Source organism: Oryctolagus cuniculus, chromosome 5, assembly GCF_964237555.1.
Source record: "Oryctolagus cuniculus chromosome 5, mOryCun1.1, whole genome shotgun sequence".
NCBI classification, from domain to species: domain Eukaryota; kingdom Metazoa; phylum Chordata; class Mammalia; order Lagomorpha; family Leporidae; genus Oryctolagus; species Oryctolagus cuniculus.
In genome coordinates, this window is record NC_091436.1 from 52,596,234 (window position 1) to 52,609,699 (window position 13,466).

General features: G+C 40.2%; 1 protein-coding gene across 4 annotated transcripts in view; it reads right to left on the reverse strand.

Moving 5' to 3' along the window:
* SLC35F1 (solute carrier family 35 member F1) overlaps positions 1–13,466 on the reverse strand; it is a 632,790-nt gene that overhangs the window by 605,126 nt on the left and 14,198 nt on the right. The window contains exon 1 of one of the 4 annotated variants that reach the window (XM_051854384.2): positions 2,782–2,888. The exons of the other annotated variants lie outside the window; for them this stretch is intronic. The gene's annotated coding sequence lies outside the window, so the exon portion shown is untranslated. Of the gene's footprint in view, positions 1–2,781; positions 2,889–13,466 lie in introns of those variants that run through there. 4 annotated transcript variants of the gene reach the window in all.

A 13,466-nucleotide genomic window follows, 5' to 3' on the forward strand; every position in this document is an offset into this window, starting at 1 on the left:
TATACCAAGCATTAATTTGGCTGGAGACACACAATCTCAGTCTTTGAGGATTTCGCATTTTAGTGAAAAGCTAAAGAGGTTCAGAGACAGCTACAATCACTTCAGGTGAGTGAAATGAAAAGAGATAATCAACAGCTAATTGGAAGGGGGGAGTATACCTATTTCAAACTGGAAAGTGGGGGGCTCAAGAAAAATCATCCCAAAAGAAATGACACATCTGACTAAGTTCCTAAAGATCAGTAGGAGGCTATGGTGAGTATGTGGTGATAACACAAAGACAGGTAATGGAGAGATGCTGTGGAAAGCAAGAGAAAAATCAGCATGACCTTTGGGGTGGACATGTGGGGTTCCATTTTGCATGGAGTAGGGGCATAAGGGATTAAGAGTGGTGAGGAACTGAGAGGCCAGGTTAAAGAGGTAGGCAAAGGCCAAATCTTGAAGCACTTTGCATTCCATAAATAATCTTAATTGTATCCTTAAATGGAAGTAGGAAGCTACTGTAGTGTTTTATCAGGGAAGTCACACTGTGAGATTTGGATTTTTCCCTCTGTAGCAAAGTTAGAAAATGAACCTGACATCATAGTGGTGATAAAATGGCACTCAGGACAGAGCAGGGTACCACTATCCTGATAGTAGGTACTCCTACCAGTGGAAGAAATACAGGAAGCACAGGAGAAGAAACATTAGGAGGAGAAAAGGGAAGGGCTCAGTTTTGGTAATGTTCAATATATGGGCTTGTGATCCATCCCAGTAATTTCTGGAAGTTAGATTTGGAACAGCAGGACATATCTGAAACTTAGAGGATGTGCATGCCATGCAGCCAGGGCTAAGACTCAGCTGGGGATCATGACATGGCTATATGCCTTGATTGTGACTAATCTCTATTCTGTCAAGTCCCAACTGGGCCAGGTGTTAAATTTTGTGACCTTCACCTTTGTATGAGCTGACGTAGAATAACAGGAAAAGGTTAAAAACAGAATCTTAGAAAAAGTTATTGTGTTTACTGGAGGAAGGGGTGGAGAAGAGGAAGGGAGCAGGTGACAATGACAGCTGAGAAAGCCTGGTCAGAGAGGAAACACGAGGAGGAAGATTTAAAATGAAAAGGCTAAAAGGGAAGATCAAATGGAAAGTCTAAAAGTCATAAAAGGAAAGCATTATGTTCTGAGAGAAATGGGGAGGAAGGCAAAAGCAACAGGAGAGAACAGAGATGAGCAATGGAATGACATCCCTAATGACACAGAAAAGGATGCAATACAGAATTTTCCACTACAAGAGCATGTGTATCTACATCACTGGAGAGGGAGGAGTCAGAAAAAGGTTGAAAGATAGGCAGCAGAAGAAAATGAAGGAAGTTCCTCTCATGGTGGAGATATCAAGAGGCTCAGCTGGGAGCTTTGTGGGGGGATAGGTGGTAAACTGGAAGAGAATATTGAAGGCTCCAAGGATGGTGTGGGGCATGCAAAGGGAATTCACCAGAGCTAACTGGACATTGTAAATTTATACATTCTCAATGAAATGTGTTTTTTCCTAGTTGCTATCTGAACAATGGGTGAAATAACAGAAGAGGTTATCACCTGGTTTGATTAGCGCATTACCTTTCAGCAAGAAGATGGAGAATAAAGGGAGCAAGAGAACTGTCAAAAATGGTTAAAAATAGCATAATGAGCTATTTCTTTGAGAAACAACAGATAAGGGAGAACAAGAAGGAATCAAAAATCAAGAAAAATTGAAGAATGGATATAATTTGAACATATAAACAATAGGTCTTGAATAATAGAAATGCAGCATAAAATTTTAGATTAAACATCTAAATTTTGCAGGGGAAGAAATCCAGATAGCTGAGTCACAGCCCAAAGCTGAAGGTAGCAGAGTAGTATGAAATTCGGTATAGCTGCAGAGATCAAAGAACCATGAATGAAGCTGTTGGATACACTGCCCATAACATGGCAATCTACATTTATTACTTTCTATGACCAATAGTGACCAATGTACATAATTGTCTTTCAAATACAAGGTAACTAAGGGTCAGAGGAGTGATGTGCCTTGCTCATGGTCACTCAAATAGTAGAAGGCAAAGCTGTGTTTCATGCCCAGTTTTCCTTGATTCCAAAGTCTGTAGTCCTTTCAAGAATAACGGTGGGACTTGAGATGAAGATGAATACAAGGGGCCTGTCTCCATACTCACTACAGACAATTAAAGAGTAATGAGGAGCTCAGTACATGATAGTTATGAAGAAAAGATGAAAGGCCTGAGGGTCCAAATAGAAAGGATTTTTGCTTGAGTGCACAGGAATAGCTGTTTATGATGGTGTTAGGAGTTAGGAAAATGGCGCTGAGCTGCCATCCTGAGAATTATTCTTTTATATTTATTATTATATTATTTTTTATGTTTTAAAGGCAGAAAATGACAGAAATACAGGTATCTTCCTTCCACTGGTTCACTCCCAAGTGTCCATAACAGCCAGAAATGGGACATGCTGAAGCCAGGAGCTGAGAATTAAATCCAGGTCTCCCACATGAGCAGCAGGGTGAAATTACTTGAGCAATCATCTGCTGTCTCCCGTGGTGTGTATTAGCAGGAAGCTAGAAGTGGAAGAGGAACTGTAATTTAAACCCAGGCACTTTGATATCGGATGCATGTGTCCCAAGCAGTGTCTAATGATAATTATCTATTGTCACTAGCTCTAAATGAAGTTCTGGTAAAAAGTTACATTGTCTCCAAGGCAACCTGAGCTCAGATTTGAAAGCAGAAATGAGACTGGATGGTTCCAAAAGCCTGACCTTACAATGAGAACACCTTGAGTCTTCAGGTAAATAGGAGAACTTAGGACTTGGGTTTCTCTAGAAGGAGCCAAGTGTGGCCAGCATGCTTCCATTTTGAGAGGTGGAATGTCAGCTAGGAAAAAAGTAACAGGAAAGTATCACATCAACTTCCTAAGGAACATATGAAGGCATCTCTCATAGGCAAACAATTTTCATCACTAAAGCCCATTGAAGATTTTGCTAATTTTCTCAACCTTCTTTATCTCTACACTTTGAGTTCCTATAGTCTCGGATTTTTGTCTTCTATTATACTATATACTCTTCATATTCTCCATTGTGATATTTATATCATTACTGAATCACCAAACAAATGATTTGTTCATCCTAGTGAAGTGGTAAGTGTACAGTAGGTGTTCTCTGTGAGGGAAATGATGGAAAACATTCATGTATAATTTTTGATTCTTAATTATATTTAATACATATTTATATGGCTACTACAAGGTCTTTATTTTTCATCTCAGCAAGTGAAGTACTTTAAGCAAGTGTTCTCTGGAAGAACTATGAATCATAACATAAAATCTCTAGGAAGAGACCTAAGCCTGACCACAACTCTATAGACCAGGCAGAGCTTGAAAGCAGTTTACAGATTCAGTGTGATACCAATCAACATACCAAGGATATTCTTCTCAGATCTAGAATAAATGATGCTGAAATTCATTTGGAAACACAGGAGACCTCAAATAGCTAAAACAATCTCATACCATAAAAACAAAGCTGGAGGCATCACAATACCAGATTTCAAGACATATTACAAGGCAGTTATAATCAAAACAGCCTGGTACTGATACAAAAACATATGCACAGACAAATGGAACAGAAGAGAAATTCCAGAAATCAATCCAAACATCTATGGCCAACTTAATATTGACCAAGGAGCTAAAACCAATCCCTGGAGCAAGGACAGTCTTTTCAACAAATGGTGATGAAAAACTGGATTTCCAAATGCAGAAGTATGAAGCAGGACCCCTACCTAACACCTTACACAAAAATCCATTCTAAATGGATTAAAGACCCAAACCTATGACCTGAAATCATCAAATTATTAGAGAGCATTGGGGAAACCCTGCAAGACATTGGCATAGGCAAAGAATTATTGGAAAGGACACCAGATACACAAGCAATCAAATCCAAAATTCACAAACAGGATTACATAAAATTGAGAAGCTTCTGTACTGCAAAAGAACACTCAGCAAAGTGAAGAGGCAACTGACAGAATGGGAGAAATTATTTGCAAACTATGCAACTGATAAAGGATTAATAACCAGAATATATAAAGAGATTAAGAAACTCCTCTGCAACAAAACAAACAACCCAGTTAAGAAATGGGCAAAGGACTTAAACAGACATTTTACAAAAGAAGAAATCCAAATGGACAATAGACAATAGAAAATGCTCAGGATCACAAGCTGTCAGGGAAATGCAAATAAAACCATAATGAGGTATCACCTCACCCCAATTAGAATGGCTTTCATACAGAAATCACAAATGCTGGTGAGGATGTGGGGTAAAAGGTACTCTAATCCACTGTTGGTGCAAATGTAAACTGGTAAAGCCACTACGGAAGACAGTATGGAGATACCTCAGAAATTTGAATATTGTCCTACCATATGACCCAGCCATCCCACTCCTGGAAATTTACCCAATGGAAATAAAATCAGCAAATAAAAGAGGTATCTGCACCCCCATGTTTATTGCAGCTCAATTCACAACAGCTAAAAGATGGAATCAATCTAAATGCCCATCAACTGAAAACTGGATAAAAGAAATTATGGGATATGTACCCCCTGGAACAGTACACAGCTGTAAAAAAAATGAAATCTGGTCATTTGCAACAAAATGGATGATTCTAAAAACATACTTAGTGAAATAAGCCAATTCCAAAGGGACAAATACGATATGTAATCCCTGGTCAATAAGAACTAACAGACCAGCTAATAGGAAACCTGAAAAAGTGAAACTGACACTTTGAACATCTTGAAAAGCAATGACCTAAACAGCCCTTGTTGTGACTGTTGAAGAACAGTTATTTTTCTTTGCTTTTCTTTTTTCTTTCTGAATACCATTGGTTCAAGTCTTTACCTAAAATAGAATTAGTCATATGTGTATAAAGTCAATTGAAAAATAGACCTCAGGAAAAAATAAGAGTGGGAATAAGAGAGGGAGGGAGAAGTTTGTAACTGTAAAGCTCTATAGCTCTGCACACATGCCTACAGACTTTCAAATTCAGTGTTAAAGTGAGCGTAAAAATAGAACTAAGTGTTAAAGGGATTATATAAATATGATCTGGTGTCCAGTAACAAGGATAGAAATAAAAAGGAGAGAATGCTTCAACATAGGAAGCAGTCCACATGGCAGACTCACAGGATGACAATCACTTTAAATGGCACTCTGAACTCAGAATCAGCCTTTAGGGCTGGTGTTATGGCTCACTAGGTTAATCCTTCACCTGTGGCGCCAGCACACCGGGTTCTAGTCCCAGTTGGGGCGCAGGATTCTGTCCTGGTTGCTCCTCTTCCAGTCCAGCTCTCTGCTGTGGCCCGGGAGTGCAGTGAAGGAAGGCCCAGGTCCTTGGGCCCTGAACCTGCATGGGAGACCAGCAGGAAGCACCTGGCTCCTGGCTTCGGATCAGTGCAGCACACCAGCCACAACGCGCTGGCCATAGTGGCCACTTGGGGGGTGAACCAACGGAAAAAGTAAGACCTTTCTCTCTGTCTCTCTCTCTCTCTCTCTCACTGTCTAACTCTGCCTGTGAAAAAAAAAAATAATCAGCCTTTAAAGCATTCTGGTCTGGCAGAAAAGCCCATGAAAGCATTTCAGGCATGGAATGCCACGAAACTATGAGAATGGGACTAGGAATGGGAGAGGAAGGAGGAGGGGGGAAGGGACTGGGAGTGAGAGGGCAGGTATGGTGGGAAGAATCACTGTATTCCTAAAGATGTACTCGTGAAATTTATACTCATTAAATAAAAGGTTTCTTAAAAAAAAAAAAGAAAAAAAAAAAAAACTTTCTTCAAACTGCTCAGTCTCTTAATATCATGAAATTCCTGGCCGACAGACATTGTTGCTAAACTTTGTCAGATAAAACACGCATTATGAGTCTTTTAACTTTCCAAAAAGTCAACCTGGAGTTCTGAAAAGGTCATCTTCATTGGCCTTGGAGAGTAATAGCTGAGAAGGCTACATTAATCTACTCTCTATAGGAAGCCCTCCAGTATAGTCAGTCATTTGACAGAACACAACAATAATTAACAAATGATACAGAATCTGAACTGAGCTACGCAACAGCTAACAGGAAACTTATCTATAAAATAATCAGTATGAGCACTTTGATTACCTCAGGCAGATTTGCTTTCTATTTTCTTTTACTTGTTTTCAGGGTGCTTAATTCACCCAAGTTAGGCTTCTGAGTTCAGTAAGTATGAGGGTCAGAAGAAAAGTAGAGTAGGGTGAGAGGGAGTGCCACTGACATTGGATGGGAAGGTTGGGGAGATCTTGGCACTCTTGTTTTATTTGAAGTTCAAAGAGATTTTGGTGGGTGTTGAGAAGGGGTGGTGTGGTTTGTTTTTTTTGTTTGTTTTTTGTTTTTTTTTTTTTTTTTTTTGATCACTCTCCTCTTTGTAGAGGACAGGGTCGAGAGGTGGGAATGGCCGTGGGAAAGCTTTTGGAAGGCTCTGTCTAGAGATAAGCAGGTTCCGACCAAAAGAGTATGACAGAAAGAGAGGGATTTCTGAGGGGTCCAAGGCAGAGGACACAAGAGGTAATGCTGAATGTGTAGAATTATGTCAGATGGAAGCAGCAACAGAAATCCAAATGAGGCATCAGAAGTACCATTATGTTTGTTCATTCTTATAAGGATTTTATCTCAGATTTGAAAAATGTGACATTTTCATCTACCAAATCCAATAAATGCTATATTCTGATCACTATAAATAGCAAGTTAAATGAGCAAGAACTCATTTATTCTGGCCTTTCTACAGCATTTCATGTATTGAAAAATAATTATCAAATGCAAATTAAGTCTGGTGAGAGTATTGATAATTTTTCTGGAACAAATTCTACCTGATGTGATTTATTTAATAGGCTTTACAGAATTCTACAAACAACCAATTTAAATTGGACACAGCAAGAATCCAAATCCATAAAATGATTATGCAGTTAGTTTACAGCATGGGTTTTAGTCTCCCTCTCAGTCACAAATCAACTTGTAAGAGGAACTAGTGTTGATAAATATCATAAAAGACAATGATTTTCAGTGCACAATTTTTTTTCAAAGGTCTTCCTTCCGTTGGTTCACCCCCAAGATGGCCGCCATGGCCGGCACACTGTGCCAATCCGAAGCCAGGAGCCAGGTGCCTCCTTCTGGTCTCCCACGCGGGTTCAAGGGCCCAAGCATTTGGGCCATCCTCCACTGCCTTTCCGGGCCACAGCAGAAAGCCGGTTCAGTCCACAATTTTACACAGGTGTGTAAAGAAGCCATGTATTGCCCCTAATCTAGTTAAAATCATTGGTGCCTCATCCCCTCCCAACCTTCTGGCAGTAGCTCTCAAGAGGTTTTCTAACTTCTGACCTCATCACTCCTAGGGAAATCTCTCCCATGCCCTCTCTTTAAGTTGAAAAGCATCCGTATTTTTCTGCTCTGTCCCTCAAGGCAACTTATACACACCACTGAATGAATTCAGACTTTATGAAAAACAATAGCCAGAAATAAAACTGTATTAAAGTTGAGCTCAATTTTTGCCCCCTAATTTCTCTTAAAGGCTATATCAAGAGAATTTCTTCTAACAAATGGGATATAGCAAAAAGACATCACTTTCATGGTTGGATTACAAAAGACTATTTCTGTCTTGTTGACTCCTCCTCCCTCTCCTTCTCCCTCTCCCTCATTTTCCTCTCCCTCTCTGCCTCCTTCTCTCCATCCTTTTTCTCTCTCTCCCTCCCTTTATCCATCCCTCTTCTCTCTTTTTCTCCCCCCCCCCCTTGCTTTCCCTACTGTCATGTTCTGAGCTATTGTATGGAGAAGCCCAAACAGAAAGAAACTGAGAGGGGTGTGTGTGTGTGTGTGTGTGTGTGTGTGTGTGTGTTTGTGTGTGTGTGTAAAGGAATGGAGGAAGGGAGGAAGGGAAAAACTGAGAGCTGTTTCTGGCCAACATCAGTGAGGAACTGAGGCCATCAGTCCAAACAACCCCCTTGAAGAATTGGATTCTCCCAACACCCACATTTGAACTCAAAAGTGGCTCTTTTCCCTCTTGAACCTGAAGAAAAGAAAGTGGCCAAGTTCAACACTGATTACAGTCTTTGAAAGACTCTAGAGCAAAGGACCTTGATATGCTGCACCCAGCAACTATGAGTTATAAATGCTGCTATTTCAAGCCACTAAGACTTGGGTCACTTTGTTATATAACAGTGTATAATTAATACCAATCGCCCAGATACTGTGGTACTGTTATCAAAGTATGAAGTTCAGAAAGCCAGTGAGAGTATCTTATCTGTACACACTGCCTATCAAATGGCCTATTCCATATGTGTAAGAAAAAATTTTTGATGAATAAGTATCAACAAAACAAAAAGATATTTCATTACAAAAAGACTTTTAGTAACTTTTCTAGAAAGTTTCTGGTGTTTTTGCAATTTGTTGAGCTAGCACAAAATTGAGTATCTAGTAGTGTTTTAATAAGATCTTTGAGGTAAATGATGATATGTGAAGATTTATTCCAGAGTGTAAGCAACATACCATATTAAACTAAGAAAATTAAATGATGATTTACTATTAATCATCAATAAAAATAGCTATTAAATTTGAGACTGAAAATTATTCAAATAACAAAAAATGTCCTTTTTATCTTCCAAGTTGTTCAATATCTGGATCATGTAGAAACAAATAAAACTTACATTCCATGTGCAAGTGGCAACCTTTATTCTTTTCAATTCAGGAAAGGGCATAAATGTACTTGGAACAAACACACAATGTTAGTAAAGAGGAGCTTCTTAAGTGGAGGAAACAGAAATGGGAAGGAGATATGACTTTTAGAACCAGCCAGACTTGCCCTATAGAAATATAACTTTAGAATCAACCAGATTTCTCCTGCAATTTTTGATCCTAGAACAACATCTGTACTGCCAGTGCCAACTAATGGCCCAGAGGGTAGGGATGCCAGATTTAGAAAAAAAAAAGATACATAATTAAATTTAAATTTCAGATAAACAATGAAAAGTTTTAGTATAACTATGCTTCAACAAATTATTTGTTGTTTGTCTGAAATTCATATTAAATGCTACTATAAACTGAACTGTGCCCCTCTACAAGATTATAGTGAAATTTCTAACTCTATTGTGATGATATATGAAGACAAGTGGTAAAAGTTAAGTTGGATCATAGGATCATAGAGTGGAATTCTTTTTTTATTTATTTATTTTTGACAGGCAGAGTGGACAGTGAGAGAGAGAGACAGAGAGAAAGGTCTTCCTTTGCTGTTGGTTCACCCTCCAATGGCCACCGCGGCCGGCACGCTGAGGCCAGTGCACCACGCTGATCCGATGGCAGGAGCCAGGTACTTATCCTGGTCTCCCATGTGGGTGCAGGGCCCAAGGACTTGGGCCATCCTCCACTGCACTCCCTGGCCACAGCAGAGAGCTGGCCTGGAAAAGGGGCAACCGGGACAGAATCCAGCGCCCCGACCAGGACTAGAACCCGGTGTGCTGGTGCCACAAGGCGGAGGATTAGCCTAGTGAGCCGCAGCGCCGGCCAGAGTGGAATTCTAATCTAATAGCTTAAGTGACCAAATGGGAACAGGAAAAGAGCACTTACATGCACTCTCTCTCACTCTCACTCTCTCTCCCTATGTGGACAAAGGAAAGGCCTTGTGAGGATATAGCAAGAAGGAAGACAACTAAAAGCTAGAAATCTAACCTTCATCCTTAACTGAATCAGCCAGCACCTTTATCTTGGACTTCCCAGCCTGCAGAAATGCGAAGGGAAAAAATTACAAAATTTAAGCCACCCAGTCTGTAGTAATTTTGTTTAATGGCCTGAGCTGAGACAACCAAGCATCATATATTTAATCTGGCAAGGAGGTCACACACAAGTGAAGAAGGAAAAGAAGGAAGAAAGCCATTCTCTCTTCCACAAATACTGTCCAATCTTCCCTCACCATTTCTAGGATAGAGAGGCAGAACTGACCCCTAATCAGGTGGTGCTTTGGAAGGTTCCTAACATTCATCTAAGTTTCCTCTGGGCATGTGTAAGACAGTGTGTGTGATGTCTTGTGCTACTGGAAAGCAGGAAGTTGGAAAAGGAAGTCACATTGACCTTTCATCCACAGAAGGGGATCCTGCTTCGAATCAGAGTACAGTTCCACAAGGACATGTCCTAAAGTAGGTCCTAGTGGTTTTACTTCCCTAATCAAAACAGAGATGAAATCTGCCTGGGGCAAATTTTGAACTGGGTATTTGTGTGGAGCTGTCCTGTGCATTGCAGGATGTTTAGTAGGATGCCTGGCCTCTGGTCCCCAGCATCAAACTCTCCCCTTCACAGTCATATTCAAAAATACTTCCAGACATTGCCAAATATCACCTGTGAAGTAAAATTGTTCCCAGTTGAGAACCATTAACTTAATCTATATGCCTCAAGACAATTTGAGAGGAGTTTACTCTAAATTAGTAACACCTGTGTTTGTACTGTAAGGTAGGAATGTGACATTGGCAATCAGGGAGAAACTACTTGGGCTGTCGTCACCAGCCCAGGGGATTCGCATTTGCATTGAAGCAAACTGAACTAAGATAGAGTTCTTGGTTATGAAAATAGGCCCAGAACTAAATAAATCTCCCACCGTATAATAATGTTAAGGTTCTTTGTGTGCAAAGAGTAGGGTCAAAATATCACTAATAGTAGAAATATAGTCTTTGAGAATATACAATGTTGTCTCCAGAAGAAAATTAATTTTCTTCATGGTGACATATTTGTCATCACTGAAAAGGAGGTAGTCACGTTATTCTTTGTGGGAAACTAAATCAGAATACAAGCACCCCTGTCTACCTCCATCTCTAACTTCAACCACTAAGCTTATGGGATCAAAACTCAATTTTCCTCTCTTCAGAGTCAACAGATTTTTATGATGAGAAAAACAACCACTAACAAATGTTCCTACAGCTAAATTTTTTAAAGATTTATTTATTTATTTGAAAGTTAGAGTTACACAGAGAGAGGAGAGGCAGAGAGAGAGGTCTTCCTTCCATTGGTTCATTCCCCAAATGGCCGCAACGGCCGGAGCTGCGCCGATCCGAAGCCAAGAGCCAGGAGCTTCTTCCAGGTCTCCCACATGGGTGTGGGGGCCCAAGTACTTGGGCCATCCTCTACTGCTCTCGCAGGCCATAGCAGAGAGCTAGAGCAGAAGAGGAGCAGCCCGGTCTCGAACCAGTGCCCATATAGGATGCCAGTGCTTCAGGCCAGGGCGTTAACCCACTGTGCCACAGCACCGGCCCCCCTCCAGCTAAATCTGAGCTGGAAAACTTACCAGACACATGAAAGAACTGGAACAAGGGCAACTTCTCTTGGTGGGGAATGATGAGATTTGCCATTGGAGGGACAGATAAGAACTGAACAAAGCTTCTATGTAAAGATGAGAAGATTGAAGAGAGAAGCATAGAGGATGTGGAAGCATTCACAGGTGACACGTTGAAGATCTAGATGAGGAGGTTCTGGGAATCCTTCATGATGTATGAAGATAAGTTAATTAGAGGTTAAGCTCTGTGCCTCTGACTTTGCTGTGCTTTAGATTGTTGACTTTAGCCCATATCTAAAAGGCACCATTCATCTGGAGACCTAAAACTTTTGCTTACTACAAGTTTCCAGTAGAGGGCAGTAAAATGTCTGAGAAAGGGGTAGTATGAGTCAGGTACATAACAGGAAACTGAGTCCAACTCAGATAGCTTCAAAAGACTTTAACGAAAAGACTGCAGTCCCACACCTCCCATATGTGGACAGGGCTGATGAGTGGCACTGTACTCAGACTAACAAGAGCAGGAAGACATCACCACTGCTAGCACTGAAAAAAAACAAGGGAAGGAAACTGTGTGATGTATCAGCACTCAGTGAAAGCTGGGACCAACAGTGGATGGCTTCAAAAACTTTGGGGAGAGGGGTTACATACAAGCAAGCACATTTGGCTTATTAGTAAATGAAGCGATTCTTATTAACTGCTTTGCCCATATAAATTGCTCATATTTACAGGAAACTTGATCACCCTCATAATGATGATAAAGGAACTAGATAAAGATGCCAGAAATGTTAGGCAGTAGCCGCTATCTCTGACAAAGTATTTCTCAGAAGTGATAATAAGCTTATTTTTACCTTTAAAGAAATTCAGTATATTTGTGTTGGGTTTGAAATTTTGGCCAATCAGGATTCTAGGTGATCAGCATATGGACCACTCTTGAATGAGACTGATTTTATCTTTTGTCTTAATCAGTTTGTTAAATAATCTCTGAATCTTAAACTAAAACATGCTGCTATAAAAAATTATTTGATATACCAATTGAGTGTTGAAAAAATGCATCATAGAACAGAAATATGTAAAACTGATGTTGAATGTGAACAGGTGTTTTCATAGGCTTGACTTGTTTCTTAAGACTTTAGGGAAAGTACATTTAATGAATGGAATAAGTAACTAACGGAGACCTAAGAATTGGCCTTTGATTTTAAATATTCTTACAAACCTTGTCAATAAAAATTATAAATCTAAAAAAAAAAAAAAAAAAAAAAAAAAAAAACAGTGGATGGGCTGCTCTCTCCACGGGAGATGTGGGTGTGAACAGCTGCAGACACTCCCACAGATTCAGACTCAAACAGGGAGGGAGCAGGGAATAATGTCCTGCTTCCACTTTCACCCTGCTAGAGTCTCCCATTCAAAGAACTCAAGTCTGTTGGCAAGAGGGGTCCCTCTTGACATGGTCTAGAGTGGCAAGCCAGCTGAGGCCAGACCAGGGCAAATAAGTGTGGAGAATGGACTGGCCCAGGAAATAAACAGAGCAAAACTAGCACAGAGCCCTGTTTCTAAATTCCCCAGATGCATTGTTTGAACTATCAACAACCTGTCTTTCATAAAAGAATTGCTTAAATACCCATAGGCATTCAATAAATCTGGACTATAAAGTCAATACAGTAGTATTCTTATTTATTAGGTACTTAAGTGTGAATCAGCATGACAAATTCTGGGGTGAGTGAGGCCAGTAATCACAAAAGCTAACATTTGTGGTCTGTATGTTGTTCCAGGCACTGAATTAAGTACTTCACAGGCACTATTCTATTTTGTCTTCATGCCAACTCTATGAGTTAATTATTATCACTGGCATCTTACACATAAGTAATTAGGAATGCTAGCGATTAAGTAATTCGCTTGTATCTAGAGCTGCTCAGATGAACTCCCATTCATCTGACTGCAGACGTTGGTCCCTAGTCTCCAGGAGCTCATGAAAGTACTGCTGGGAGCTGGAGCAAGGTGGCAGTTGAGTAAGATGCTGCAGTGACTGGCACCCCACAGAGACACCGACTTGAACAGTTGCTACACACCAAGCCTCTTCAGAAGAACTAAGGAAGCCACATGAGAAACCACAGTGCTGGTTTTAGTATAGTAACAAGAAAAGATTCA